This window comes from Spea bombifrons, chromosome 10 (assembly GCF_027358695.1).
Source record: "Spea bombifrons isolate aSpeBom1 chromosome 10, aSpeBom1.2.pri, whole genome shotgun sequence".
In the NCBI taxonomy this organism is placed as follows: Eukaryota; Metazoa; Chordata; class Amphibia; order Anura; family Pelobatidae; genus Spea; species Spea bombifrons.
Genome location: NC_071096.1, coordinates 2,467,716 through 2,489,786, shown reverse-complemented (window position 1 = coordinate 2,489,786; position 22,071 = coordinate 2,467,716). Strand labels below are relative to the sequence as shown.

At 45.5% G+C, this 22,071-nt stretch overlaps 1 protein-coding gene across 1 annotated transcript in view; it reads left to right on the top strand.

The window, feature by feature from the left end:
- PLEKHA7 (pleckstrin homology domain containing A7) overlaps positions 1–22,071 on the top strand; it is a 72,109-nt gene that overhangs the window by 1,695 nt on the left and 48,343 nt on the right. The window lies entirely within an intron of this gene.

Here is a 22,071-nt window from a genome sequence, read left to right as displayed (position 1 = left end):
TGTATAGTAACGTTGTATCGAGCCAGTTGTCACGGTAACGCCCTGCGTTTGGGGACAGGGCGGTGCGTACCCCACGGGCACTCAAATGGTTAATACACGGTTACATTGTATCCATCGCCGGGCGGCGGATTCCGGTATCGCCACTATAACAAAAATAATAATAATAATAATAATAAAAGTTAACAAAAACACCAAAACCTTGAGACTTACAGGAGGAGACCAACGAACCAATCAGAAACCCACTTCGGTGAGAACCCCCCCCATACGCAGACCAGGCGTGTCGTGGGTTAAAATGAAGCGTCTCTGCCCTCTCTATAATGTTCTGATTTTATATGCAAATTAAGAATACTTGGGTTCATTTGCATAAAGGGTCGGGCAGGTGATACATACATACATGCATACATACATACATACGTGTTTATTTCCTCCCCAACACAGTATATATCCATGCATAAGTAATATGTGACTGTATGGTGGCCTCAGTCTCCTCGGTTTTTCTTTACGGAGAGAGTAGTACGTTGAACAGCCTCCCAGCAGAAGTGGTAGAGGGTAATACAGTGAGGGGATTAAACATGCATGGGATAGACATACGGCTCCTGAATCTAAGACGAGACCAACGACTGATTAAGGTTTGAGTCTTTACAGCGGGAGAAACGGGCGACTAGACGGGGGCCGGATGGGGCCGATCTGCTGGTGGAGTCTAGTTTTACTGTTGAGATTTGTGGACAGTCTGCAAACTCTGATGTTGTGGAAGCCTGGAGGAGGTTCCGGGTTTGTGGTTCCGGGTTTGTGGTTCCAGGTTCCGGGTTTGTGGTTCCAGGTTCCGGGTTTGTGGTTCCGGGTTTGTGGTTCCAGGTTCCGGGCCGGCGTCTCCTTGGCCGCGCTCGGATCAGTAGCAGTCTGCGGAGGCCCTCAGGCGGTTCTGGCAGAGAATTTGGGGAGTTTTTCGGTCGTCTCCGGGACGCGATGAAGAATCTCTGTATGGTTGTTGTTTTTTCTTTCTGCGTCTCCAGACCCCAGAACTGTGTTTGGAGTGAATGAATGTGTGAGTGAATGCGTGAGGGAATGAATGTGTGAGTGAGTGAATGAATGAATGAATGTGTGAGTGAATGAGTGACGCGCCGGCGGGGAATGAAGCGTTGGATTCCGTGCCCAAAAGCCGGAGAAAAACCAACTCTCCCTTTAATGTAAATATTTATCTCTGCGTTTCCTGAACTTGTTTGTTTACAAACTTTGAGGTTAAATACAAACATTTCTGTTAAAAGGCGGAGCTCTAACCCCCGGGCGCTCTCTTTCCGGACACGTTGTTCCTGGACGCTCTTATGCTGACTGCTGTTTAGCGCTCCTGTCCGTAACGGCTGCTTCCCGGGTATTTCCCGGCATTAACCCCCCCCCGTTACCGGGGAGATACCACGCGTCGCCACGTGTGGCCCCTCGGGACTGGCTTCGTTTTCTCCTAACGGGTGCAATGTTTTATTTTTGTTTTTACCTATACATTATACAGGGGCCGGTCACTGATTTATCTATACATTATACAGGGGGCCGGTCACTGATTTTTCTATACATTATACAGGGGCCGGTCACTGATTTATCTATACATTATACAGGGGGCCGGTCACTGATTTATCTATACATTATACAGGGGGCCGGTCACTGATTTATCTATACATTATACAGGGGGCCGGTCACTGATTTATCTATACATTATACAGGGGGCCGGTCACTGATTTATCTATACATTATACAGGGGCCAGTCACTGATTTATCTATACATTATACAGGGGGCCGGTCACTGATTTATCTATACATTATACAGGGGGCCGGGTCACTGATTCAGCTATACATTATACAGGGGGCCGGTCACTGATTTATCTATACATTATACAGGGGCCGGTCACTGATTTATCTACACATTATCCGGGGCCGGTCACTGATTTATCTATACATTATACAGGGGGCCGGTCACTGATTCAGCTATACATTATACAGGGGGCCGGGTCACTGATTTATCTATACATTATACAGGGGGCCGGGTCACTGATTTATCTATACATTATACAGGGGGCCGGTCACTGATTTATCTATACATTATCCGGGGCCGTCCCGCCGCTGCAGGGCTGGTTGGGCGAGTACGCTTCCCGTTGAGTGGCGGGTGGATTAGTTGAAGCTCCCGCTCTGTCAATCAAACGGAAATCCCCAGCCTCGTGTATAAAATTGGGGGGGAACCATTTTCTGCGTCCGCCTCCCTCAGTGCAATTTGTGTGTTTTTTTTGTATATTGTTGTTTATTTGGCGCTGTATGATGTCATCGGCGACGAGCTGTTACCGTGTAATAAATACAGACGTTCTGGTCGGGGGGGGGTCGTTTAGAAAGGAGGGCCCTGGCCCGCAGAGCTTGCACTCTACACCGTGTTTGTTACCTGTTGCACACTCCCATTGTACACACTCGCCCGAGGCGCGCCCCCCCCCCCCCGGAGTCACGCTGACGGTATTTGCTGACGTGCAGGTGAATGGTTAACGTTTGGTTCGTCTGTGGCCGGCCCTTTGTGACCTTCTGGTTTAACGCTCGTACCTGCGGAGGGTTCAGGCCCCAGGGCCGGGGCGGAAGTCGCAGGCGATATCGTCTCTCGCAGTTTTAATGTGGCTACAGAGCGTTCCGATATTAATGTCAGGCCTGTAAACGGCTGTCCATAAGGAGGCCCCGGGGCCAGATGTGTTGCTGCATTGAATATTGATATTCACCCTTCTGTGCGGCTCGCTGCTCTGAGCACCTCTTGCTTCGGGTCTTCCGATTGGCTGCGCTGGTTTTATGTCCTTGCGAACAGCCAATAGGAAGAGTCCTGCTAGAAGAATCGGTTCCTGATGAGAATTTCCTTTTGAGGCCAAATACCCCGAATACGAGACTTGTTCTCCTCAGATTTCATTTGTTTCGTTGGCCCCTCCTCCTTATTTTCAGAAATTAACGAATTGACCCAAATTTGTTAAAATTCGTACAAATCCGAGTGCACGTGTCTACTAAGCAGCGATTGTTTTATTTCTTCTCCGCGTTCGCCATGAATTTGGTAAACTAGACTTTTTCGTTATAAGAAGCTGCCCTCGTATGCAAATGACCTGCCCAGTTATGCAGAAACACGCCGTGTCACATGTCTGGGTTAGCCCCGCCTCTCAGCGTCATGGAGGGGGGAGGGGATTCTGTAGCGATTTTGTGTCATTTTTGGCTGTTTTCACCCGTTCCGTTGATGCGTTTTTAACGAGCGATTTGCTAGAAAGACATAAATTCTGCTTCCCGTCGACTTCTTTCCTTTTCTGAGATTTATTAATATTTTGGAAGATGAATTCTGTTTAAATAGCCCAAAACCCATTTAATCAGAAAAAGTCATTTAATAAAGATTTGGCGCTCCGATGGCTCGTTCCGGGTGGTCTGACCTTCTCCGTGATTAACCCTTTATTGCCCCTGCGTCTTCGCGCATGCACTGGGTGAGGGGTGTACGGCGCGGCCTAATGATAAATATTTATTATTCACAAAATCCAAGGATAATGTTGGAAAAAGTCGTGTAAACCGTTTCAGTCCATTGGGGCGGAATTACTGTATGATAATATATATATATATGGAATGTATCTTATTCTGTATTTCTGATAAATCCAATAAGATTTATTCGATGAGCGGCCCCTGAGACTCTCTACGTATTAACCCTTTAATAGCCCATCACAAAGATTCTATGTATCAAGTCCACAAACGTGTTACCCAAATGGCTTTAATACCGGTTGTCATGGAAACCTTGAGTTGTCATTAATTAAATGGAGTCACCTGCATTCAAGCAGGGATACCAAACATAACATACTGAGAGCAAAAGCATAAACCGGGAGTCTTATATATGATCCTAGCGGGGAGGAATAGGAAGGATATCGTTCCAAATATAACGGCTCGGATAACGGAGGTTAATAGACAGTTTGTTACCTGAAATATGCTTTTAGTTTTAAAAAGGAGTTCCGTGTTTCATGGAGGAAAAAATATAGACTTCTACCGAGAGCTGGGAGAAAGTAGTGTGTATGTATGGTGTGCATGGAATATGTGTGTATGTATAATGTATGGCGTGTGTGGTGTATGGGGTGTGTTTATATGTATGTATGGTGTGCATGGTGGTATATGTGTGTGGTGTATATGTATGGTGTGTGTATGTGTGTGTGTGTGTGTGTGGTGTATATGTGTGTATATGTATGGTGTGTGTGTGTGGTGTATGTATGGTGTGTGTGGTGTATGTATGGTGTGCGTGGTGTATGTGTGTGGTGTATGTATGGTGTGCGTGGTGTATATGTGTGTGTGTATGTATGGTGTGTGTGGTGTATGTATGGTGTGTGTGGTGTATATGTGTGTATGGTGTGTGTGGTGTGTATGTATGGTGTGTTTGTATATTTGTGTAATTTGTGTTTGTTTGGAATCGTTATTTGCGTGCAGATAATTTGACTCTCGCTCCGCCGGATACATTTGGTTTCGTGTGCTCTGGTGGGGGGGGGGGGAGTCGTTGGCATCCGGAGCGATGATTTAAATCGTTTGTATGAAACGAAGTGAAGAAAACTCTATTCTCTCTCCTTTATTCCTTCTTAATGCTTTTATTTATTATTTTTAGGGGGGGGGACCGTAACGTGTGTAAAACGCGCCCCGTTGCAGCATAGAGGCTGCAGCTTCCATGTGACCTTCTTGTAATGCTCTGTAGCCATGTGGTTGCTATTTGGGTAAGGTGGGTGGGAACAACTCTAGCCCCACCCACTTGTGACATGCCAATCCCTTGCCACACCCCCAACATAGGTGACACACGTGACATGTTGGGTGGAATGGCTACCCAACCTTACAATGGCTGCCAGAATGTTCAACATAATGGGGAGGAATAATCCTGAGAACAGGAAGTTAATCCATTTTCTGGCAATCGTCACGCCTGGGAACTTTCTTAATGAGCTGACCCTTTAAATATTAACCCTTTCGTGTCTGTCGTAAAGCTTCTATGTAGCGAGTCGCCAAATCTTACCCAAATGGCTCTAATACCAGTTGTCATGGTAACCTTGAGTTGTCATTATATACAGATCCACTACACTGAGTCACGTGCATTCAAGCAGGGATATCAAGCTTAACATACTGGGGGGCAAAAGCACCAACTGGGGGTCTTATGATCACAGCGGGGGGGGGGGGTCAATAGACTGCGCGACCCTGAAAAACTGCCCCGGAGACCCTGAGATTGGGGGTAAAACCCTGAGAGTTCCCATGCAGTGTTTCCTTTACCCCCCAGTCAGGCTGCGGGGGGCTACGGGCTCATCCAATGCTACGGAGCTTTTTCTGCACTTTTTCACCCCGGGAATCATTTAGTTTCCGCGTCTCTCGCCGGATCGTCGCTCGGATACGGAGCGGAGAAAGTGGAGTGGATATTTATTATTTACGCCCCGCGGGTCCGGTTTGCATTTTTTATCGAGCTCTCCTGTTACTTCATCCACCCTTTGGGGTCCGGCGTCGGCTCCGTCTCCAAAAGCGAAGGAGAGAAAAGTCTGCTGTTTGTGTTTTTTTTTTATATATTAAATAATATTTTTTTATATATATATTTTATTATTTTTTCTGTAAATGGTTGATAAATCCCTCGGCAGGCTCCCGGAATGCGGAGCGGCTGTTTCCTCGCCGGGGGTTGGGCGCTCGCAGGGCTGGTAGTTACTCGTTCCATGCGGAGGTCGCCGTCTAATCGAAGCTTATCGAAGCTGTTTCTTTTTATTGTTATTATGTTTCTTTTTGTGTTTATTTTAGAGGATTTTATTTTATTTGCAAACAAATATAGATTAAGACCTGAAACATAGAGCCGGACGCCTATCCATGACACAATTCCCTCACCGTATTAGCCTCTACCGCTTCTGCCGGGAGGCTGTTCCACTTATCCACCCAGCGTTACACCCAAGCCTGTGCCCCCCCCTTTGCTCGGTATGATGTGAAGCGGCTGGCGATTATCTTCCGATTTATTAAGGTGATTAAACGCAAACGCGGCTTTAAGGCTGCGAAATGTTTCCCGGCAGTCGGCAGCGGCGGGTCGGCGGCCCAATCCAGGAATGTTTGTTCAGGCTCTGGATGGTAATAAGGTGAATGCGATATTAACCCCTCGTTCTTGGGCGCCCCGGCCTCCCGGGTTCCTGACAATGGCCCCTTTTGTTGCCGGTTACTGAGCTGCGCTTGGAATTTTGCCGTAAAGCTCATTTGAATTGGAAAGAAAGCGAGTTGCGCTCCCTCTCACCTCGGGAGGCAGACCGCAATGCAGATGAGGTAATATCGAGATGATGTGTTCTAGCCGTCCGTCCTCATCGGAACTTTCCCATGCCTATACCATGCGTGTTTAATCCCCTCCCTGTATTACCCTCTACCACTTCTGCTGGGAGGCTGTTCCACTTATCTTCCACCCTTTCAGTACCTGTTTTATATTCTGATCATATATCCCAGGACCCACTTCTCCCTTTCTCACGAACATCCTGATTATTCTTTAGATATTATGTATCTTTAAATATATAACCGGTGCAGGACTCCGGGAGGGGCAGCGTTGGGCACGCGGCTTATTAAAGAAATATTTCTAAAATCGCAGATAATCTTTTAAAACCTACTTTTAGTAAAAAAAACAGAGCGCTCTAAAAAAAAAACAAAAAAAAGCCCCCAAAATATGTATTAATAAATATTAAAAGGATTCTGCGCTGCGGCCCCCTGCTGGCGGGGATTAGTATGCGTTTTTGTTTGCTATTATTATTATTTTATTGTTGATATTATTGTTTTTATTATTTATTTTTATTATAATAACAAATACCAATAAAAATAATAATAATTATTGTTATTGGTGTTATATTTTTTTATTGGTATTTATTTGTTCTAAATAATAATAAATAACAATAAATAAAATAACAAAAATAACAAATAAAAAAAAATATTATTTTTTAATTATTATTTATTGTTGTTGTTGTTATTTGTTGGTATGTGTTGTTATTGTTGTTATTATTGTTGTTGTTATTAGTGTTGTGACAGACGGCTCATTCTTGTGAGGTTACAGCGAATGATGCATTTTCTGGACGCATGTGGGACACCAGCACTGATGTCATCGATTTATCTGATTGATTAAGGTTTGCGGGGGTCTGCATGCGCGCCCATGATGGGGGGGGGACAATTGCAGGAAATGGTGAGCATCGTGATAATGAGGTCATACGGCTGCTGATGTCATAACAGAGATGTTGTTTCAGGAAAAGCTGCGCATGTTGGCAGTTAGGCGTTTTTACTTGTCTTTGTTTCCGTAGGAGTTACCATGGAAACAAGAGGAATGTTGTAACTTCTCTGCATTTTTCAATTTTTTGAACATTGTTTTTGGCCGCTTGGATTTCCTGGAAGTAAAAGAAAATTCATCAAAACCCAACCGTTATCACAATAAGGAGTGTGAGTGTGTGAGTGAGTGAGTGTGAGTGTGAGTGAGTGAGTGTGACGCTACAGATAACATAGATATCTATCATAGAAGCTTCTGGAGCAAACTGAGTTTCTTACCGCAAAATTATTTATGAAGCCGAGACTCAGTGGCAGCAAAATGTTTTTTTCACCGTCTACACACGCTGTGCTGGGGGGGCCCTCTGGCTGTGCTGGGGGGTCCCCTCTGGCTGGGTTTTTGGGGGGCCCCTCTGGCTGGGTTTTTGGGGGTCCCCTCTGGCTGGGTTTTGGGGGGGGGCTCTCTGGCTCGGTTTTGAGGGCCCCTCCGGCCTGGAGCACAGGGAGCTCTCTCTTCTTCTCGTTTGCCGGCAGCATGAACCGCGGGATGCGGTGAAGCCGAGACACGCGCTTGCGTTTTGATGGCGATAACGTCTGATCTGCGCGTTCAGCTTGAGGAGAACAAACAGATTTTTGTTACATTTTATCAGACGCTTTAACCGCAGAAAACGCGCTGAGTCTGTCGCGGGGTTTTGTTTTTTGGACAGCGTTCTAATGTAAAGAATATAAAGTGCCGTTATCTCCGGTTACAGAAACCGGCAGCGCCGCGCTATTAGCTGGATTTGGGAAAGACTTGGAGAAGGCGACTCGGCCGACATCACCGTCCATTCCCTGAGAAATCATTTCCGTTCCTTTGGATTCGGCCGCCGCCGCTCCTCCGCTTTAATTAGAAGAAACCATCTGTTAGAACCAAACGCTTAAACCGGGACCTGCGCGGCTGGAGCTGCCAAAAAATCTAGTCCCCGGATTCCTCCGCTCCTCCTTTCTGTCTCAACATTTCGGTTAAAAAAAACCAAAAAAACTTTGAAGAACGAAATACGTTTGGGAATTAAAAGATCTCCCGAAAATCCTGAATTTATTTTATTTTAAAAAGTGTATATATATATATATATTTTTTTTATTTTAAAAACTCTTATTCCGCTCGGATGTCCCTTTTGGCAAAAATTATATTTGTAACTTTTTTCCCCTCTAGTTTTGCACAAAAAAATATAAATAAATATCATTTTTGCCAAAAAGGCCATTTGAGCGGAATAAGAGTTATTAAAATAAAAAAATATATACACTTTTTTAAACAAAATAAATTCAGGATTTTTAGGAGATTATTCTGGGAATGAATAATAATTTCGGGAACGGTTTGTATCGCTGTAGTCCCCGTAGCCCCGCTAATCCCACGCGTTTTACGCATCCTGGGGTTCCGTATTCTTCGGCCAGAAGAATAATTTTTTCTCCGCTGTCTCCCTGCCGTGGCGCGTTCCCGGCCGTCCATCTGCGCTAACCCTCGCTTTCCAATCTGTTGTTTTCCCTCCGTGAGTTTTTCCTCCCCGTGGATTAGAGATAAATAACTCGGTTACAGGATGCGGGGTTTGTAAAGTCTCGCTGAGGAGTTCGTATGATTTCATCACAAACACTGTTGGGAGTTGTTGGCCGCTAACGTCCTTTAATGTGGGTCGGTCCACTGGGCCGCGGGAGGGCCGACCGGTCCTGCATACCGATGGCATGACGACCCGGCCCCCATTCACAGGCCGCGCACTCCGGCTGCCACGAGAGGGGCCGAGCAGAAAGCTTTCTAATTCCTTTCTTGTTCTCACTGCGATGAGAATGTTAAGTAGGGGCTGTCGCTACGCGAGGCTTTCCAGCTGGGCCGGGGACTGCCAGTCCCATCATCCTGCGTTGGGCTGATGGGAGTTGTGGTCTGGGCGCGGTTACCTGGGCCCTGTGCCATGGATTATTTACTTTACAAAGTTAATTAAAAATCCAGCGTTTCGGGAATTTCGGTGGGAATTCGTAGATCCGACCGGCGTTGGATTCACAAAAAAGAAACAAAGTTGTGTTTTTTTCCGTGGAACTCTTTAAATTCTTTATTACTTTTTAATCACGTGTTTTTTTTTTTTTGTTTTTTTTTTTTTTACATGAATGAGAATCTTATATTAAATTTAACCCATTTTATTAAAAACACTGATTGTTATATATTTTTTTTTACATGAATGAGAAAATCTTCTAAATATTAAATGTTACCCTTTTTTTATTAAAAACACTTATATTTTTATTAATTGACGAATCCATCAGCAAAATTGCCTAACAAGAAAAGCCTCGACTAGGATTGGTTACACGTTTGCACCTCAATCACCCGTGTCTTGTGCTTAAAACATATTAACCCCGTATCCGACCTTGACTTCGAGCTAATAAAACTTTCAAAAATGATATTTACGAGGCTGCGTTGTCCGTAACGCTGATTTAAAAAAACAAAAAACAAAAAAAAAGAAACGCTTTTTCCTGTAGAAGAACGGCCGGCCGCAAGCGGATATTATATAAAATATATTTTAGAAATGTGTCAGCGTTACATATTTGACATTTAATTTCATGGAAAAAAACTAAATACAGAAAATACAAATAAATAAAATACAAAAAAAAACCACAAAAAATCAATAAAATAAAATACAAAAAAAATGCCCCAAAAAATAGAAGCCAATTTAATGAAACTTTTCTCTTTCTACAAAACCAAGCTATCGTTTTATTTAAGGTCGTGACCTTGTGGAGAGAAATATAATCGTTACAGCCGAGTAACGGCAGCCTGCGTGTTATACAGATGGAAATATCTAACATTTCTGGTTTTCTGATTCTCGTTTAGTTTTTTTGTTGTAAAATTGTTAACGCGTTTTGCTTTATCCCGGCGGAGATTCTGTGCGCCGGTCGTGGGGCGAATCGGGAGAAAATAGATCCAAACGGGCATGAATGTTCTAAAATCTAATTAAGGGAATACTCCTTCTTGCGATGTAATTGTTTTTATTCCTCTGAGGGTCAAAGTTGTGGCCAGAATTCCAGGTTCACTCTGAGAAGAGTTGGGTTATTTCTCCCCTCGGCTCTTTGCTGCGCTCTCTCTGCTCTTTGCTGCGCTCTCTCTGCTCTTTGCTGCGCTCTCTCTGCTCTTTGCTGCGCTCTCTCGGCTCTGCTTCGCTCTCTCGGCTCTTTGCTCCACTCCCTCGGCTCTTTGCTTCGCTCTCTCGGCTCTTTGCTTCGCTCTCTCGGCTCTTTGCTCCGCTCCCTCGGCTCTTTGCTCCGCTCCCTCGGCTCTTTGCTCCGCTCCCTCGGCTCTTTGCTCCGCTCTCTGGGCTCTTTGCTCCGCTCTCTGGGCTCTTTGCTCCGCTCTCTGGGCTCTTTGCTCCGCTCTCTCGGCTCTTTGCTCCGCTCTCTGGGCTCTTTGCTCCGCTCTCTGGGCTCTTTGCTCCGCTCTCTGGGCTCTTTGCTCCGCTCTCTGGGCTCTTTGCTGCACTCTCTGGGCTCTTTGCTCCGCTCTCTCGGCTCTTTGCTCCGCTCTCTGGGCTCTTTGCTCCGCTCTCTGGGCTCTTTGCTCCGCTCTCTGGGCTCTTTGCTCCGCTCTCTGGGCTCTTTGCTCCGCTCTCTGGGCTCTTTGCTCCGCTCTCTCGGCTCTTTGCTCCGCTCTCTCGGCTCTTTGCTCCGCTCTCTCGGCTCTTTGCTCCGCTCTTTTGGTTTATGATGTATCTTTGGTGTCTCTCGTTGGTTTGTCGCTCTCGGACCCCGCAGCGCAGAGAGAGCCCGCGTGTAATATTAACTGTGTGCGCCAAGCGGCTTATTGCGTGCCTTAAATCCAAACGATGGCTTCGTGTTCCGTTGCGTGTTTCGTGAAAGAGGTCGAGAGGGAGGGTTGGGATTCGCTGTACGCGGATCCATAGAACCCTCAAGACGTATTCCGGACGATGCCTTTAATGCCGCTCGCCTTATAATGTCCTATAATTTGAGTAAAATGTATTCATTCCCCCGGTCATCGCTGTATCGGTCACTCGTTGGAGATCTTTCTCTTCTCGTGTGGATCGAGCACCAGGCAGGCTCGACCTTAACTGGGAGCCAAGTGGCTCAACTAATGAGTTGGCCAACGGACGGCTCTAATGGTTGGATTTATAGGTGTGATGGGCCTCGTACCCAAAGCCAGCGCTTGCCATCAGCCCCTGTGTCGCACGTGGACCGCCTGGACCGCTCATTTTCAGACAGTGAATATCATTTCCGGCTCGTTTGTTTTGGACGGAGTTCTGAGAGCTTTTTTATTTTCCAGAGCGAGAGACAGTAAAGAAAGTTTGCTTCGTGTTCGAGGCTCCCTCCTCGTTTTTAAGACGTTTCTACGAATTGATGGATTTTGTTTAAATCCGGCGCGCCCCCCCCCGAGCTGATTGTTAGAGAAGAAACTCCCGTTATTTGGCCCGATTTGTTTCCTCGTGCGGTTACAGACTGGAGATGAACGTTTATCGCCTCAGCCGGGGAAGAATCTCTGATCTCGTGATTATTGGTGCGTTGTTTCTCCCATTCCTCGCTCCGGCCTCGTGATGATGGGATTCAATGCGTTTGCTTCGCTGTATGAGTCCCGACGATTGTTCCGGATGAAAGCTTCGGCCGTTTGAGAATTTAGTATCTTTTTAATTTTTTTCGCCGTGTTAGAGGCTATCGTAGATTAACCTCTTAAGTGCTGACATTATCTGCCTTCTGCCCGGGTTCTAGATTTATTCGACTAGAGGAGGAACCTCTGCGTTTTCTACCAGGTCGACCTCTTATTGCTATTTTTGTTTAGTAAATCTAGAAAAGTACATTTTGCAACATTGTATAATTTATAGCTCGCGATGGATGTTTTATTGGCTCCTACGGATGCTTGGTGGACAAAGCGAGGACTTCTCATACCAAATACCTGGGTAATCCCTCCTTTGTAGGATGACGACGTGGAAAGGTCCAGGTCCTCGACTGCAGAGTCGGAAGTTCTGTGGTCATCGTTGGCTCGCGATAGATCTTCGATATTCTCCTCCGAGCCGAAATCGGGGCTAGCGGAACGTTTTCGAGCTTTTATATTTTTTTATACGCAAGGAAGAATTATTTCCTGGACGCCTGATTAGCCCTTTTTGCTTTCGGGGTGATCGGGCGACGTTGAATCTGTACAACAAACATCGTTTTTATTGGTTTGCCTAATAATGCAGGTTATTGTTCCGTAATCTAATGACTGGCGTCGCCGCTCTCTCTGTATTACATGCGCCAGCTTAAAGCTTTATTTATGTTATTTATTGATCATTTATAGTTTATTATTATATTATTATTATATTATACAATGTGTATTCACAAAACTATCTGTACAAATACCCCAAACCACACCGGGTGGGAATCTTAAAGCTCCGGGATTGGGTGTAAAAGATAGACGGAATTTTATTAAGTGTTTTTAGAAGCCGGACTCTCTGCTGCCCCTGCTGGTCTCTCCAGGAATTGCTCTGCTTACCTCTTCCCAGCCGCGGGGGCATCAGCGTGAGCCCCTCATTTCTGTGCAGGGCGTCTCGGAAGCCACCAGGGGGCGCCGGGCATTCCAGAAAACGCACGCTTTCATCAATTGGGTGTTTAGTCTGCTAATTGCCTCTCCAGCTGAAGAGCTCTCAAATCTCCCCGGGGGTCTTCATTAGAGAGAGAGAGAGAAATCAGGAGCCGAGAACTGTTTAGCGTCTGGAAGCGTCTGGGAGTCTGATCTCAACGTACCCTGGAAACGACGAACAAGCGTTCTTATCTCACGAGGTTTCAGCTCTGTGGGTTTTTCTAATAAATTTAGCAAACGATAATTTTTTTTATTATTTAACACGTTTTGGGGCTCATTTCCCTAAAATAATTTTTTAGGGATTGTTTTGCTTTAATGAAATGCCCTGTAGAGAGAGCGACGTCTGCGCATGAAAGGACGCTGTGTCGTATTGGTGGTAAATGTGCCGGCCGGCAGGCGTCTGTAATCGTCGAGATGCATTCCACGTTCTGTCAAGTAGGCTCAACTCCACTCAAAGTGGTCGACGATCCGATTAACACTTTCCTGGCGGCGCGTAGAATATAAAATTCAGCGATGGGGGGGGGGTACGGAATTCCCAAACCAAGTTCTCAAAGGACGTTCTTTAAGAATAAGTCCGGAACCCGGAGGAGGTCATGGGCCGCGATCGCTAAAGTCGGTGCCTAACGTGTATCGGAAGTTCTTTGTCGTAAAAGTTCTAGAATGTTACCGATAATGGGAAGCGTTCCGGAAGATTTTGGAGAAGTTGGTGGGTGGCGGGTTTTGGTTTGTATCGGCTTGCCTTTCTTTTCCGTATCTTTTCTTTAATTAAATTCAATTAAATTAGTCACTTCTTCAAAACAGTATTTATTTTTACAAGAAACTTTACTTTACTGAGAGGGTGGTAGATAAGTGGAACAGCCTCCCAGCAGAAGTGGTAGAGGGTAATACAGTGAGGGTATTAAACATGCATGGGATAGACATACGGCTCCTGAATCTAAGACGAGACCAACGACTGATTAAGGTTTGAGTCTTTACAGCAGGAGAGACGGATGACTAGACAGGGTTGGATTGCTCAGCCGCCCGGCCGCCGCGGTAATGCTCGTTGGCACGCGGTGAGCGTTGTGTTTGCTCTGCTTTCTGCCGCTTCCTCTCCTTCCTTTCCTTGGCATTATTTGCATCCCGACATTAATTGTCTTCGGCTCTCGTGCTGTTTGTCTTCGGTGCCGTTTTTATCCGCGTTTTGTTTGCTTTCTCTTTTGTTTGTTGCCCGGATCGCTCCCCGCGCCTGGCGCTCAAACTGCAGCTTGTGGCGTGAAGGTCGCTGCGGGAGAAACAAATAACGTTATAAACGGCCCCAAATTTACTCAGGGGGGGCTTTATACCCCCGACCCCCCCCCCCCCCGGGCGATCCGGATATATTCTATCAAATCACTGATCTCATATAATAAATATACAATTCAATAAAACCCCACGGCATACCTCCCAAGTATCCTTCGTTAAGAAGGCCAGTCCCTCTATGGTCTCCGAACCCCTAATGCCCCCTCTTTCCCCCCTGATGCCCCTCTTTTCTAGGAGGTCGGAATGTTTGCTGGGTATGAGGGTTCTACAGCCCTAAAAGCCCCGATAATGTGTATAGAAACAGCAGGGAACGGCTTTATAAATTAAACGGGGGAAATAAACCCCATTATTCTTCTTCTAAATGCCCCCCTCAGTTACACAAATACCCCACAATGGGGCAGAATGTCACATAAACCGTCTGGGCAAAGACCCAGCCCCAGCCACGCCCCTAACCACACCCCGAAAAAGGTGCCCCTCTGGCCATTTAAACTTGGCCCAGGGTTCGATTGTATCTTATCTGTTGACCCGTTGTACAGCGCTGCGCAGTATGATGGCGATATATAAAACAAATAATAATTAACGAATCCCAAGATTTTCTTTTCTCCCCCAATAGTTGTTATTATTGCAAAATGTTTCTCTAAATGCGGATTAATCTCCGCTGTCGCTCCGTCCGCCGCCGGTTCGCAGACGCATTAACGCTCGCTGCAATGGAGTCGGCAGAATCCGTCGCCCGGCTTGTTGGCCTCGGTCACGGCGTCTGCAGCACGGATCCATTACCCGCCGGGAGGAATCGCGTCTCGTGTTACACGCTCGCTCCGTCACTTTCAATTCTTAGGGTTTTTTTTATTGAAGAGTTTTGGATGTTTTAAATAAGCGGAGACTTCTACTTGGTTTACTGAGAGTGTGGTAGATAAGTGGAACAGCCTCCCAGCAGAAGTGGTAGAGGGTAATACAGTGAGAGGATTTAAACATGCAACAGATTGGCCGGTTTATATTCCATCAGTCTGTTTATATATATAAATGGTACAACGCCGTGGCATATGATGGCGCTATATAAAATAATAAATAATATATAGAATTATTAGATCTTTATAACGTCCATAACTAATAAAAAAATAATTCCGATGACAATTTTCATTCTATTTTCAATTAATAATATAATGAATAAGACAAATAACTTAATTAGGGTGTTTTTACTGTGTGGTTACTATCTACCTGTTGGGCAAAATAAATTATTATTATTATTATTATTATTATTATTATTATTATTATTGGTGTTATTATCATCTTTTATTGTTATTGTAAATTATGAGATAATACTGGTTACTTGTTATAAACATTAAGAAAAAAAATATATTTAACTCTATGAATGCCAACTTATTAATTGTGGTTGTGTTTAGGAGCACTGAAATAGTTAAATAAAAAAGTAAATCCTAAAACTTTCAAATCCAGCAAAATCCAGGATTTCCTCCTCCCAGTCAGTCAGAGAGACGTCTCATGTGACCTTATTGTTACTGTTTAGTGTTATTGTTACAATGTATTGTTATTGTTATTATTATTATTGTTACTGATTATTGATACTGATAAAAAGGAGGGGAAAATGGATATTTCCAAAAGAGAAGACGGAGCCTTTATTGGAAGTTCGTAACTTTTTAGGGCAACAGAGCAAAAAAAAACAAAAAAAAATAAAAAAATGTCCATCTGAAGAAGAGACCTCTGAGCTCTGAGCCTCGTTCACCCAATAAAAGGTATCAAGTATAAATCCAGAAGCTTTTTTACGTTATCCGGATTCTTCCACGTCTGTAAATTGGTTATTTGACCCCGTTTCAGGTTCCGTTGACCCCGTTTCAGGTCCGGATTTATATAGATGTCGGGGTACAAGCACTGGGGGGATTGTTTAGGGGTTAAAGTTATTTTTTGGATCATGCGGCTATTTCTACCCAATTTAAAAGGAATAAAGGAAAAATGATTCATCGTTCCTCCCGCTGAGAATATTCATCAAAAGCTTTTAGACGGGGAGGAAGAAATCAAACCTTTTATTTTTACATTTTTTTTTTTCCCCGTTTTAGCCAGATTTAGTCAAATTCTTGTAAATTGCTCGGGTCGCGTTGTAATCATCAAATGTTATTCGGGGGACGTTAAAGGCCTCGGCGGGAATTTTATTCTGTGATTACGGCAAGAGCGGCTGTTATACCGACGCGGTTACCACAAAAAAATACATAAAAAACAAAAAAATAAAACTCTGAATGGTTGTCAATGAAGCTCATTTTCAGGCCGCTGAAGCCTCAGCATGCGCGACTCAAACGAGGAGGGGAACAATAAATGATTTATTTTAAGCAGGGCCCTCCCCACGTGTTTCTGTAAGTCAAATTATGTTATGTCTACCTGTTGTACAGCGCTACGGACTATGATGGCGCTATATAAAAAATAAAACAATAAAAAATGATTATTTTTATTAACAATAATGATAATAATAATAATAACTGTATTCTTGGATTATTTCTGTGCATCACAAAATGCTTATTATACCTTTCTGATAGATAAACCAACCACGGTCTGATCTCGCTGCATCGGGCTGCGCAATCCCCCCCCCATTAGAAAAAAAACCGGTAACGGACGCGGCGGGTTCTGTGTGTTTAGAAGCTGAATCTTCGTTACCTTAATCAGTCGTTGATCTCGTCTTAGATTCAGGAGCCGTATGTCTACCCCATGCATGTTTAATACCCTCGCTGTATTACCCTCTACCGCTTCTGCTGGGAGGCTGTTCCACTTATCTACCACCCTCTCAGTAAGGAGGATCACTTATAATGTTGCTAATTTTCATGATGCCCCCCCCGTCCTTATCGTCCGTCCTTCATTGAAGTCCGTTAGAGGAAGAATGCGATCGCGCCGAGGGTTATATGGAATTATTCGCCTTTATCACAAGCCCCCCCACCCGCGCTGACTCTGCCCCCCTATCCCCCCCCTGTGATGAAGTCTGTTGAAAGTTATCTGTTATCTCCAGCACTTTGGATAACGAGGGGTATTTTTGGCTCCCGTTAAAGCTCCGGCCGCCCCCCGCCGGTGGCATTTCGCTTGTGGAGCCCGCTTCAAACAGACACAGAGTCCCGGTTTGTTCTCCCGCTGGAAGCCGCTTCTCCGTCGGCATGATTTCCGGAGAGTTCTAGAATAAACTTTGGGGTCGGATTCCTGCTTTTCTCGGCCCCTTCGGACAGTCAGGATGGAAAACGCCGAAGCGCCGGTGACCGGGCAAACCAGGTAAGAGAAAGAAACCTTCCGGAGCGGAGACGGAGCGTTCTCTCTCCCGCAAACCGTGATTTATAAAGCGTTATCGGGGTGGAATAAGCTCGAGGGGCTTCCATTCCAATCATTAGTGAAATATTTCCTTTAGAAACGGGCAGAATGAGCGATTCCGATGAATTCTAACAAAAAGGGACAAAACTCACCGGAGAGCTTCAGCGAATTATTCTTTATCTCAGGGGATACGTTTTATCTACATTTATCTTCAAATACGTTATAAATTATTATTAAAAGAGTATTTTTTGTTTTTGTTGTTGAGTTAACTCTTTGTGGGATACGAGAGACTCGCGGTTTCCAATTTAGAGACAAATAAATAAAAAAAATAAAAAAAAAGTTCAGAAAATATCTGAAAATGAATCCTCAGACAGTTTGTTCCGTCTGCCGCGAGGTTTTTAGTGCTTCCAGAAACTCATCTTTTAAGCTGTCGCTCCGGGGCTGCGTGGAAAGAGACGGTCGCTGCGGTCGCTCGGAGTCCGCGTTCATCCCGCAGAGTTCGGTTCTCGTTATTCTAACGTATTTATTGTTTTTTTCACGTCGGATAAATTCTCATTAAACTTTATTTCTGTATAAATAGAATTTCATCTACGTGACTTCAATCCGACTAAAGGGTGGTGGTAGATAAGTGGTGGAGCAGCCTCCCAGCAGAGGTGGTAGAGGGTAATACAGTGAGGGGATTAAACATGCATGGGATAGACATACGGCTCCTGAATCTAAGACGAGACCAACGACTGATTAAGGTTTGAGTCTTTACAGCAGGAGAAACAGGCGACTAGATGGGGGCCGGATGGGGCCGATCGATTCTATAAACTTTATAAATAGATTTTGCTCGGGCGCTGTACTCGGGGAAGATGTCGGCCGTTCTTGGGTTCGGGTTCTTGGGGCTCTCTGCCGTTGTGTTGGGTTCGGCCTCCCGGTGAGACATTGAAAGGGTTAATAATAAGAATTCGTGTTTTTTGCGGGGAAATCGCCGTGGTTATGACCGCCGGCCGTCTTGTTGTGTCTGGTGGAGATTGTGTGCTCTGCGGCCGAGTCGTCGCTATCTCCGTTGTGTTGCTTGTTTTTTTGTGTAAACGTCCTTCACACGACCTTCACCCGGCGACAAAGTATTTTATCAGCGATTGGCGGCCGAAGCCAAATCCCCGGCGAGTCTTAATAAGGAGACCCGAGTGGGAGCCGCGTTTCGTTATCGCGGAGCGGTCGGTGAGGTCATCGCTTTGCTCACACTTTATCCCCGACCTGGTAATTAAGCGTCACCTTTCCATGTGATCAACTTTTTAAAGCCCAACTCCCTCTTTTTTCCCCAAAAACACATTTTCTAGAGTTTCTAGACCCGGGGGGGGGGGCGTCTCGTGAGCCGTTTGGCGAGCTGTAATTTTGGGTGCAGTTTTCTGTTATTGAATATTTTCTAGATTTTTGCTGTAATTTATGAAATTATTCTGTGTATTCTGCAATTTATTAACTATTTAAAGTATGTATATTTTTTATTTTTCATTTATTTTTTGTAATTTATAATTTCTGAAACCTGCAGAGTTTGGAGTGGAAGAAAATGGAAATAAACGTTTGTTTTGAGTTTTTAGCCGTTGCGTTTCCTTAATAAGTCGTTATTTTTGCTGAACAAGCCATTTTTCTCCATGAAAATGAATGTTTTTTGAGCTGCTTTTTTCTGAGATGTTCCTGACTGACGGACCGCGTGACGTCCTGACGACTGCAGCTTCCAGCGGATGATTATTATTCAAATTGCTACAATGTTGCGTTTTGGAATGAATATTTCTAGAAGAATTAGAATCCAGGAGTTTAACCCTTCGTCGCTAGGTAGAAGGCCCCCCCCATAATCACATTTACGGGACCGCGTCGAGTGCCGTCGCAGACAGAAATCCTCTGGCGTTGTGGAATACAATTCCCATCATGCTCAGGCAGCCAGAAGCTCCTTATCCCTGGGCTGCGTGGAGGGGGTCGGGTTTATAGCGAGGGCTTTATGAGATCGGCACAATATAAAACGCACTCGATCACTGACCCTCTAAGCCGGAATCTTGGCGATCTCGCTGATCCTTTGGGCCGGAATCCTGGCGATCTCGCTGATCCTTTGGGCCGGAATCTTGGCGATCTCGCTGATCCTTTGGGCCGGAATCTTGGCGATCTCACTGATCCTTTGGGCCGGAATCCTGGCGATCTCGCTGATCCTTTGGGCCGGAATCTTGGCGATCTCGCTGATCTTTTGGGCCGGAATCCTGGCGATCTCGCTGATCTTTTGGGAATCTTGGCGATCTCGCTGATCCTTTGGGCTGGAATCTTGGGATCTCGCTGATCCTTTGGGAATCTTGGCGATCTCGCTGATCCTTTGGGCCGGAATCCTGGCGATCTCGCTGATCTTTTGGGAATCTTGGCGATCTCGCTGATCCTTTGGGCCGGAATCTTGGCGATCTCGCTGATCCTTTGGGCCGGAATCTTGGCGATCTCGCTGATCCTTTGCGCCAGAATCTCGGCGCTCGGTAACTTTGTATCCGCATCCCATCGTTTTGGTTGTCTCTGCAAAGTTCTGTAAATCGTGACGGCTCGGATACCGAGGCTGCGGGGTCCGGACATCCCGTCAGCGACCGCCGGTGTTCTTCTGCGAGTTCCGATGTCTCGGGGGGGGGGGTTGAAGACTCTTCTGTAGAGAAAGCCGATTAACGCCGTGGCGGGGAGGATTAAACCGCCTCACGGGTTTTGGAGCTGATGTATTTTGGCGTAAAGAAGGTTTTCTGTGCAGTGCAGCGGCTCGGGATTTACAAGGATCTAAATCTCCCCCGACGCTGTAACAACAATGACGGGGCCGCCATTAATCTATCCTGAGTCCTACGTGAGCCGCCCTATCGGAACGGAGCTTCACGGAGGGTCTTTATACCGGGACGTCCAACAACTCAGAGTTTGGGTAATTCTTACAGAAAACCCACCTGGCTGAACACACACATCTTTACTTTTAAAGCTTTCATTTACTCAGAGGGGAGTGGATAAGTGGAACAGCCTCCCAGCAGAAGTGGTAGAGGGTAATACAGTGAGGGTATAAAACATGCATGGGATAGAGATACGGCTCCTGAATCTAAGACGAGACCAACGACTGATTAAGGTTTGAATCTTTCCAGCAGGAGAAACAGGCGAATAGACGGGGGCCGATGGGGGCCGGATATACGCATTCCGTGTTTCCGTTCCTTATGATCATGTGTTTTTTTTTAAATTATTTCTAAAGTAGTAGTTATTGACGTTTATTGAATCCGTCGATCAGAATCCGATTTACAGCGGCCGGGATCTGCTGCGACTTCGTTGTCTTCCTGTTGCCGAGTCGTTTCTTTTAAATTTTTTTATATTTTCGCTTGAAATGAGGTTAAAAGTTCGTAATAAAAAGAAAAGACTTTTGAGTTTTTGAATAGAAATGTTCCCAAAGATTAATAAAAATCGCTGGTTTCCAAAGCAACAAGCGAGCGATTCTTTATCCTCTTCAGTGTTCCGGCTGCAGGAAGCGGCGTTTGGGCTCGCGGTTGATCAGGACCGGCGTTCTTTGTCTCCCTGTGCGGTGGAACCAAGCGCTTTAAATAATTACCGCCCCCGCTGCTCCGCGGATTTAGGTTTTTCCAGCTACGGCTGATGGGGGGGTGTTTTGCGCCGTTTAATGATCCCGTCGGATGTCTCGGCTCTCGGAGGTGCAGTAACCGGTTCCTACCAGCAGAGGGCAGTCTGGAGTCCGGTGATGGATACGCCGCTGCCGGTGGAGAATTAGACGGATGTTCTCGGCTCCCCAATAATAACAGAAGTGTAACTAACTGCCCCAGAGGTAAGATGTCAGCAGCCTCCCAGCAGAGGTGGTAGAGGGTAACACAGTGAGGGTAGTAAACATGCATGGGATAGACATACGGCTCCTGAATCTAAGTCGAGACCAACGACTGATTAAGGTTTGAGGTCGTGGACTGGGCTGGAATCCCCGCCGTGGTGGTCCATGGCGGGAAAACTCTAAGTATTCTTGGAAAAAGCCGTTCGTATCGTCCTCTCTGTCTCCGCAGTGATGTCACCCTGTGGTTTGTATATGCAAATAAGCTCATTTGCATGTCGGGTCACATGCTGGTGTCAGAGGTGCGGCCCGGAATGTTTTTTTTTATGCGTTGTGTTCTCGGTGGGATGTCTCACAGGTTCCCTAACCTTAATCAGTCGTTGGTCTCGTCTTAGATTCAGGAGCCGTATGTCTATCCCATGCATGTTTAACACCCCCACTGTATTACCCTCTACCACTTCTGCTGGGAGGCTGTTCTACTTATCTACCACCTTCTCAATAAAGTAAAAGTCCCTCGCGTTATACTTCTTTTGTGGCGTTATCCTGATTTGAGGTCATGTCGTCCGTCACTCTCCCTTCCCCTGCGTTTTGGTTTTGTTCTAATCTGTGATTGGGTAAGAGAGGAAGCGTTATTCATTTGCCCGTATATGGTCATTTCCTGTGCCAATGTATCCAAGTGCCGTTTAATAATATTGGGTGTATTTTTTTGCCCTCGGTGGCCTGCAGGTTTCACCCCGTACCCCCTTGTACCCCCCTGCCCGTCAACCTGGCATCAGGTAAGACGACCTTAATGCCCCTTATTCACGAACACAAAAAAAATGCAAGCACCTGAATGGAATTATTATTTATTGATTTA